Source organism: Marmota monax, unplaced genomic scaffold (genome assembly GCF_021218885.2).
Source record: "Marmota monax isolate L192 unplaced genomic scaffold, Marmota_monax_Labrador192_F-V1.1 WCK01_AAM20220418_F8-fsc00029, whole genome shotgun sequence".
Lineage (NCBI taxonomy): Eukaryota > Metazoa > Chordata > Mammalia > Rodentia > Sciuridae > Marmota > Marmota monax.
Window position 1 is genome coordinate 17,851,081 of NW_026693024.1, and position 8,381 is coordinate 17,859,461.

At 45.4% G+C, this 8,381-nt stretch overlaps 1 long non-coding RNA gene across 1 annotated transcript; it reads left to right on the plus strand.

Annotated features, from left to right (window-relative positions):
* The first annotated feature begins 69 nt into the window (after positions 1-69).
* Positions 70-5,865, plus strand: LOC124098512 (uncharacterized). Its single transcript, XR_006853594.2, has 3 exons — positions 70-181; positions 4,773-4,982; positions 5,664-5,865. It is a non-coding gene; the product is annotated as an uncharacterized LOC124098512 (long non-coding RNA).
* Positions 5,866-8,381: the final 2,516 nt, after the last annotated feature.

The following is an 8,381-nucleotide window of genomic DNA, read 5'->3' on the forward strand; positions in this document are numbered from 1 at the left end:
CGTGGACTTTGAATTGTCATAAACGCAGCACTCTGGTGCGCTACGTTGATAACCGTGTTGGCTGTGCACGTGTGAGGGCAGGAGCATTCAGGAAGCCTCTGTGCCTTCCTTTCAGTTGTAGCCAAGAACTCTGTCCCTAGAGCCATGTCCTCCTGACTTGGACCTGCCTGTCACTCTCTGTGTAAGTTATGTAACCTCCTTGAGCTTTTCCTGTCTGTAAAGTGGGAATGGGCTGCTTCTAATTTCAGCCTCTGGGACACAGTAATTGCTCATTAAATGTTGTTCTTTTGAAGATCATCATCAACACATTTCAAGGTACATTATATTTATTTTCTATTTTGTAATATAATTTGACCTTCTGTGCTATCATTATCAGTAGATTGATTCTAATCGTTGAAACCTCTTGTTTTAATCACTCTTGTGATATCACCATAGGTGGCACTCCCCTCCCCGTGACCTGCCCCCCAGACCCTCTAGGTCCTGCCTCCCCCTCTCCCTCTCTGGGCTCCCCGGCTCTCCTGCTCCTGGCTGGGTGGACCTTCCCGGCTCCACACCTTCTTTCCCTCTGCCTATCCCCTATCTTTGCCGAAGCAATTTCTCAACTAAAATGTGTTCGGGGGGGGCACATTTTCTGAGTTTTTGCTTGTTTGAGTTTTGGGGGATCTTCTCTCACATTGAATTGAGAGTGTGGCCTAGTTGGAGTTCTGGGTTGTGAGTTACTTTCCAGGGACATCTAAACACTCTGATTCTGTATTTCTCGGTGCCTGGTTGGTTTTCCGGAGATTTCTTTTTCTCTCTTGTTACCTTTCACAGGTACAGCCAGGAGTCCCCCCAAGTATTTCAATTTGAAGACGTATTTCCTTTTTAGGTCCTGGACAGTTTCCTTCTGTTATTCCCCCTCCATGTTCCTTTTCTGAGACTTTGGTGGAAGCTTGAGCCCTCTGAGTGGACCCTCCCCATTGTCTCCCGAGTCTTCCAGCTCTGTCCCCGACACCTCTTCTGGGGCCTTTCTCGCCCTCTATTGACCTGAGTGTCTGAGCCATCATCCTGTCCTAGTCTCCAAAAGCATCCTCTGATGTCTCTCCTCTCCTCTCCACAACACCCTGTTACAAAAGCCACCTGCAATCTCTCCAAGGATGCCGACTAGAGTTCTTGATTTTTTTAAATAGCTCTGCACAGGTTCTCTCTTTTGACGTTGCAGGCTTCTCTCAGATGTTGACGTCTTGGGTTGTGGTTCATTTTTAGGATGAGGGAATTGAACAGTCGGCCGCCCTGGGGACTGTTTTCCTTAACCCGCAGCTTCTCCTCGAGCTGAGCCACCAGGGAATGAATGGGTCCTCGAGCTGCAGCCTCTCAAGGCCATGATTTCCCCTGTAAGGTGACAGTGCTCTTGCTAATTGACCTTGATCTTCCCTTTTCGTGACTTTCTTTGGAAGATTATTTATTTATTTTTGCCCCCATTCAGCTTCTGCGAGGGAAGAGGGGAGGCGGAGAGGGCGCCTGCCTTCTGTGCCCTTCAGCCAGGCCCCGGCCTCAGGTCCCGGCCTCACTCCCCGCCTCCCGTGCTGTCCAGTTAACCCCTGCCATCGCCCCTGTGCCTTTGTACGCGTGTGCCGTGGCCACTCTGCTCCGTGGCACCTGTCCATCAGGGGTTTTATTTCTTCATTTTCGTGGCTCTTTCTCTGTGGTGGATCGGATCAGCTCTTTGAAAATTCACATCATATTCAATATTCATTCCTTGAGTTCAGATCATCTATTGATTTCGCAATGTTTGTATAGAATTTTTTTTTTTTTTGTACCTAGCGGTGCTTTTCCACCGAGCTACATCCCCAGCCCTTTTATTTTATAATTTGAGACAAGATCTTGCTAAGTGGCTGAAGCTGGTCTCTGACTTTTAATCCTCCTGCCTTGGCCTCCTGGTGTGGGTCACCGGTCCAGCTTACATAGAGAGCTTTTGATATTTCCACTGCAGCATTTTCCTTGAGCACGAAGATTCCGAAACACGTCTGACTTCAAGGTGCTCTTTCTCTGCCTTTGGTAGAACAATGGGATTTTGTGGTTTTCCATTTACAAATCCTAGATTTGGGGTTCCTTGGGGAGCTGGTCTAACCTCCCACGGAATCCTTCCACGGCAGCTCTGTCCTCATTATTTCTCTGGTCCCTGCCTTCTCGGGAAGTGCTGTAGCCATGATCGTCTCACAGTCCACAGAGCTGGGATCTCTGTGGGCTGGCAGTTGGAATTAGTTCCAAACCCCCTGAGTGTCCCAGAACAGAACTCTTCTCAGCGGATGCCTGGCATGATATTGGTATCAGACAAACGTCCTGTCTTCAAGAGATTGTTTAATTTCCTGGCAGGTGGCTCTCGGGTCTTTGGGCTCTATGGGCTTTCTGGTTCTTGATTTGGTGAGGCTGGGCAAGTGAGATGTGTTGGAGTTACTTTTGGGTTGAAGGCTTCGGTGTGATGTGGAGGATTCAGTGCCTGAAGATGGAGGCCCAGAATCTGCAGCTCACAGCTTTACAAAATGGGACTTCTGTTGAGAGCCACAGCCGAAGGGGCCCCAGCAAACTTCCAGCTGCCAGCTGATGATTGGCTCACAGCGGCCCCAGCAAACTTCTAGCTGCCAACTGATTGGCTCCTCTGGGGACCCAGCCAATCGGCCTCAAGAGCAGGAGGAGTGGGGGGGTGGGGGTGGGGGTGGAGAGGCTTGTGGGAAGCCAGTGGTGGCAGTTGGGCTCTGAGGGTTTTTTCCTGAGGAGCTGTGTGGTGTGGCGTGTGTGTTCTAAAAATAAAGTTTGTTTCTTTTGACAAGTGGCTCCTGAATTGTGCCCAGCCAGACTGCCGCAGACTTCCTTTTAACAAACAGGGGCCGAGACATTGATGTTTTGAAAGAGGGAGAATGGTAGCCCTTATGAAGAAACAGTGGTGTGCACAAAGAACCGTCACTGTCAAGGAGCAATGCAACAGCCACCAATGGCTAACCATGAAGGCACATTCTAGAAACCCCAGTCAAGGCTGGCAGCACCTTAAAAGAGAACCCAGACCGTCCCTTGGCATTCTTTCCAGTGTCCATGGAATTCTCCCATAATGGGTACACGTACCAGGCAAGAATAGGGATCTCACGAGATCTTTTACAAGTAATATGTCATCTCAATAACTCATGCTTGCTGAGCACAGGGGTGCACGCCTGTAGTCCCAGGTGCTTGGGAGGCTGAGGCAGGAGGATGGTGAGTTCAACGCCAGCCTCAGCAACAGCGAGGCACTAAGCAACTCAGTGAGACCCTGTCTCTAAATAAAATACAAAATAGGGCTGGGATGTGGCTCAGTTGTCAAGTGCCCCTGAGTTCAATCTCCGGTACCAAAAAACAAAACAAAACAAAAACCACTCCTGCTTGCCTCAGAACCCTATTTCCCCCCCATAGTACTGGTACTAATACTGTTACCGCTGTTGGCCGGTGAGGAGTCCTTGCTTCCCCGATGTTGAAGAATAACACCAGAGAAGCACGCCGAGGCAAGGTCAGAGTGGAAATTAGAAGTTTATTAAAGGACAGCAGAAAAGACTTCTCCCGAAGGAAGAAGGGGACCCAAGAGGTGGAATCCGTTGAAGGGCGAATGTGTTCCCCTTTTTATAGTTTTTGGTGATGGAATGTAGGTGGGAAGGGTTGGGACACAGGTGGGCCAAAGAAGTAATCTGGGCATTTCCTAGTCCAGTTTGCTGTTCATTAACATTTCTCTGGGATGGGCTATCTCCAAATCTGTTGGGGGCTGTTTCCTGGGCTTCATTAACATTCCGAGAGAGTTGCTCAGCTTTTCGTGAAATTCATTGTCAGCACGCCCTCCATTTTAGATCTCACTGGATATTAGACCCGATTGACCTAACTACACTGACTGCCTAATTTTAAATCTGGCTTCATTACTGCTACTAAGGGATAATATTTGGATGTCCACTGTGGACTTTGGCGTTGTCATTTAAAACAATATTGATCTCCATTGCAAGGTATACATTATCATTTTTTATGAGACAACTGAATCTCCCAAAGTTCTGATAACTTGATGGCAAGTACGGGGCCCAGATTGGAACCTGGGTTGAGGTCTGTGGAGGCAGATATCACAGCTGCCTTTTTCAGCTGGTAATGTGCATAATAGATGTTTAATAAATATTTGAGTGAATGAATGATGTTCATATTTGAATGCTATCCACTATCTTCTTTTTATTATTTCATGTTAGGATTAGTTAAGGATTTGGGCTGTGGCCTTCCTGGTTCTGTATAGCAGATATTCCAAAGGGGTCTGAGAGTTGGGGGATATTAGGTGAACTGGTCATTTTTAGTGAGCTGGAGGTCCTTGTACTAGTGGGCACTTGGCTATATAGGCTGGCGTAAAGTTATGTAAAGTAATGGCAGACCTATGGAGGTAAACTGTATTTGGTTAAGGGTGTTATCCTTTCATTTAACAGGTTTAATAAAGGAATCTTGAACACAGGAAGTAGAGTTCGAAGGGGGTCTATGTGAGGTCCACAGGAAGTCTGTCTATATTAAAAATGCATGCAAAGTTGTATTCTGTATGTATTTTATTTTTTCTGGGGAGAAGGTCCATAATTTTTAGGAAGCTATAACACTAAAAAGATTAACCGTGTTCCACAGGAAAACTTATTTACATTCTGGTTCATAACTATTTCTATGTAAAGTTGGAATTAGAAGTATGCTTTTTGATGGTTAATAAAGGGACAGATTTCATTCTTTCCTAAAAATAATGGATTTAAATGTGTTTTCAGGTGCAGTTAACATGTCTGAGCTGAGTCCTGGGACATTTATCTCTTACTAAAAAGCCCAAGTCACTCATTGCACGGAAACCCAAAGAGAATATTAATTAATTTCCAGTTTACTTGGAGGCAAAATGGAAATAAGTGGTCTCTCTGACCGCCCAACCTGCCAGCTGCCCTGAATGCCTTTTCTTGTTTGTTCATGTTTTGGATCCAAACCAGGTAAATCAGAGTCTTCTAGAGGTTTTCTCTGAACACGTTTGGTAAGCATTTACCTGCCTCTGAAAATCTTCCCAGACCTGCCTGCCCAATTATGGCAATCAAAGCCCGAGGCTGCTACCAGTTTGCCTCTGCTTTGATCTGTGCCATGTATAACAGTGTGTTTTTTGGCTTCTCTAAAGCAGCATGCCAATTAGATCCAAATGTGTCAGAGAGACTCAGAAAAAGTCCCAGTGGCCAAGTTTTCAGTAGTGGCTACTACTGACCGAGGCCTCTTGCATTCCATTCATTTAGAAATGGAAACCTACTCTCCTCTTTCATCCTGGGCTGGGGCTTTGAGGTAAATGAGAGGAGAAATTCCCCAACACAATCATATCTCTTCTCATCTCAATTTTTGTTTTTTTTTTCACATAGGAGAGACTCTGAGTGTTAGGAGGTTGGATTCTCTGGTTCCAGCTGGGACTTGTGCTTGGGTAGAGAAGGAAGAAAGAAAAGAACAGAAAGCCCCATTTATGGAAAACAGTTCTGTACCTGCCACTGGAACAGGGGTCCCTCACCTTCTGAATATAGCCCCCATTGCTCTAAGGCTTATTTAAAGAAAAAAAAAACTGTTTTTTTCTCCCTTATCCCCCTCACCCTCCCTAACAAGATTAGGGAGACAGTGTTATTTTTTTCTTCCCCTAGTTAATTGCTCTGGAACACACCCACCATAGGAAGGAGATGCCTGCTGAGGATCTGAAAGTGAATACCTCCCAAATTAACAAGTGAATCCTAACACACCACCAGGGTGCCCTGGGGCCCCCTACCAGAGCACACCTGCAACGTAAACCTGGAAGACTTCCTTTAAACCCCGCCCCCTGACCCTCCAGATGGGGAGAGTCACAGTCACAGTCCCCTGTGTTTCAATAAACCTTCTTTTTCCATTTTCTCAAAATCCGTGTCCTCATTATTAAATTGGCATTGATTGGCATTGGGGACAGGGACCGAGCTTTTGGTTACACAACTGTGTTAGATGTTTTTACTGCTTCTGTAGCGTGCTCACTGTAAGTGTGTGAATGCTAGCAGGCTCTGTGGGCTCCAATAGTCTGTGCTGTTTGTAGGGCACTGAACAATAAAGTTAGTGACTATAGTGTTAATTCCTCCGGTGCCATCAGGGAGTCAGGGAAACCTTGAGTGCACAATGGGAATGGACCTGAATACATCGCAATCTATTCACACTAGAAGCTTACCTGAGAGTCACCAGAGGAAAACGACAGGGGACCTCATTTCTAGATGTCAATCTTTGCATTAATATTCAGAAATGGGCTTGTTTTAAAATCTTACTCCTGGGCTCTGGTTTCTTGAAATTGAGCTGTGCTCTGGGAAGTAACCTGCATGGGGGAAGGGATTGAGAAAAGAAGAGAAACAAACCTCACCTCTTTGTTCCAGGCACAGTGTCTGCCCTTGGATTGTCATTGACACCAGTGGGGGTGGGGGGTGGGGTTTGCCCATCTTTCAAAGAGGATCTGGACAATGATTCTTGGGGACAATGATTCATTGGTACCCACTTGTGGTACCAATGAATTCTAGAAATTCACAATGCATTTATTTGAATTTACATTTGATTTTGTTCTTTCTACCCGTGCCTATTTTCGAAGGATGTACTTTGATATTTGGATGGCTTTACACCAAAGTCAGTGGAGCCCGCTGGAGCCCCACCCTTCAGAGAAGGGAGGTTTATTCTTACCAGAACTTTCAGCTGTAGTGTGCATGGCTTAGAGCAGAGGTTGGCACACCTTTTCTTAAATGTTAAATAATGAATATTTTAGGCCTTTTTGGGCCACATGGTCTCTGTGGAACCTACTCTGCTTTGCTGTGTCCTATGAAAGCAGACCCAGGCAATGTGTAAATGAATGGGTGTGGTTTTAGTTCCAATAAAACTTTATTTTATTGAGGGCCAGATTTGATTTGGCCTGTGAGTGTGCAGCTTGACATACCCTAGCCTAGAGATGTGCTGTGTTTTTCCATGTGTATGACACCTATAGCCAAGCACATAGTAGGTGTTCAGTATGTTTACAAAATTTTTGTTGTTGTTGTTTTAGTTGTAGATGGGCACAATACCTTCGTTTTATTTATTAATCTTTATGTGGTACTAAGGATCGAACCCAGTGCCTTACACATTGGAGACAAGTGCTCTGCTACTGAGCTACAACCCCACCCCCTTCAGTATGTTTTTAAATGACTGAATGCATATCTACAGTAATAGCAAAGCACTTCCAGAATATTACAAAACAACAACAACAACAACAACAACAAACTATGTTATAAATGAAGAATCAAGTTGGAATAGACTCAATTTATACATAGAAGAAAGTGAAAAACTTGGGCCCCAAGAAGTCACAGGCAGATTTCTACGTAGAATTCAAACTTACTGATTCTATTCCATGCTGTGTTTACTAAGCTTCCTTGGTTTAAATGACTTTATCACTTATTCTAGGGGAAGCCGCTTCTTTCAAAGACAATGATATCAATATATCTTGTGCCAGATAAGGTTCTCTGGCTGGATACAGTGCACATGCTCCTGGTGGGAGACTCAAGGAGGAGGATTACAAGTTCAAGGCCAGCATCAGCAATTTAGTAAGACACTATCTTAAAATAAAGCAAAAAAGGGACGTGGTGGAGCACTTGCCTAGCATATGGGAGACCTTGGGTTCAATCTCTAGTATCAAAAAAAAAAAAAAGCAGATAAGGTTCTCTGTTGCATCAGAAAACCAATTCAAACAATATAGGAAATTTGTTAACTGATGAGAAAAAGGAAAAGTCTAGCTGTAGAGTAGGCTTCACTTAAAGTGACAGAGGACCCAGTTACTCTTGTTCTCTCTGCCACTTGAATACCTTGCTGGAGGACCTTGAAGGTTTTCTGGCTTGGGGATGGTGGAGTACGGAAAATGAACTCTTCTTCAAACTGAGGCTGACATTGACTGATGGGAGAACCGAGCAGAGATGAGAATGGCGAGGGTTGGGGAGTTAGGTCCATGGTCCCGCACCTGCTGAGCATGTGTGAGCCCTGGATTCTGTCTCCAGTGCTACACATGCACAGAAATTGGACTGAGTCTTTCTCAACCTCTCTCCGTGGAGATGAGGAAGCAGGATGAAATTAGCAAGTCAAATGAAGATTTGGTAGTTCTGAAAACCCAGAACAAACAAGAGGGTAGGCTCAGTCTAGGGAGAGCAGCGCCTTGGAGGTGTGCCAGGGTCTGGCATTTCCGCTTGGGAGGGGTTGAGCACTCAGGTAGAGAAGGACCAAGTCCTGAGGTCACTCAAGGGAGTCAGCTGTGAGCTCTGGGAGGAATGATGTATGGCGGGAAAATTTTGATCAAGGAGGTGATGATATCAGAAGTAAATATCAGAAAAATTTTGCCG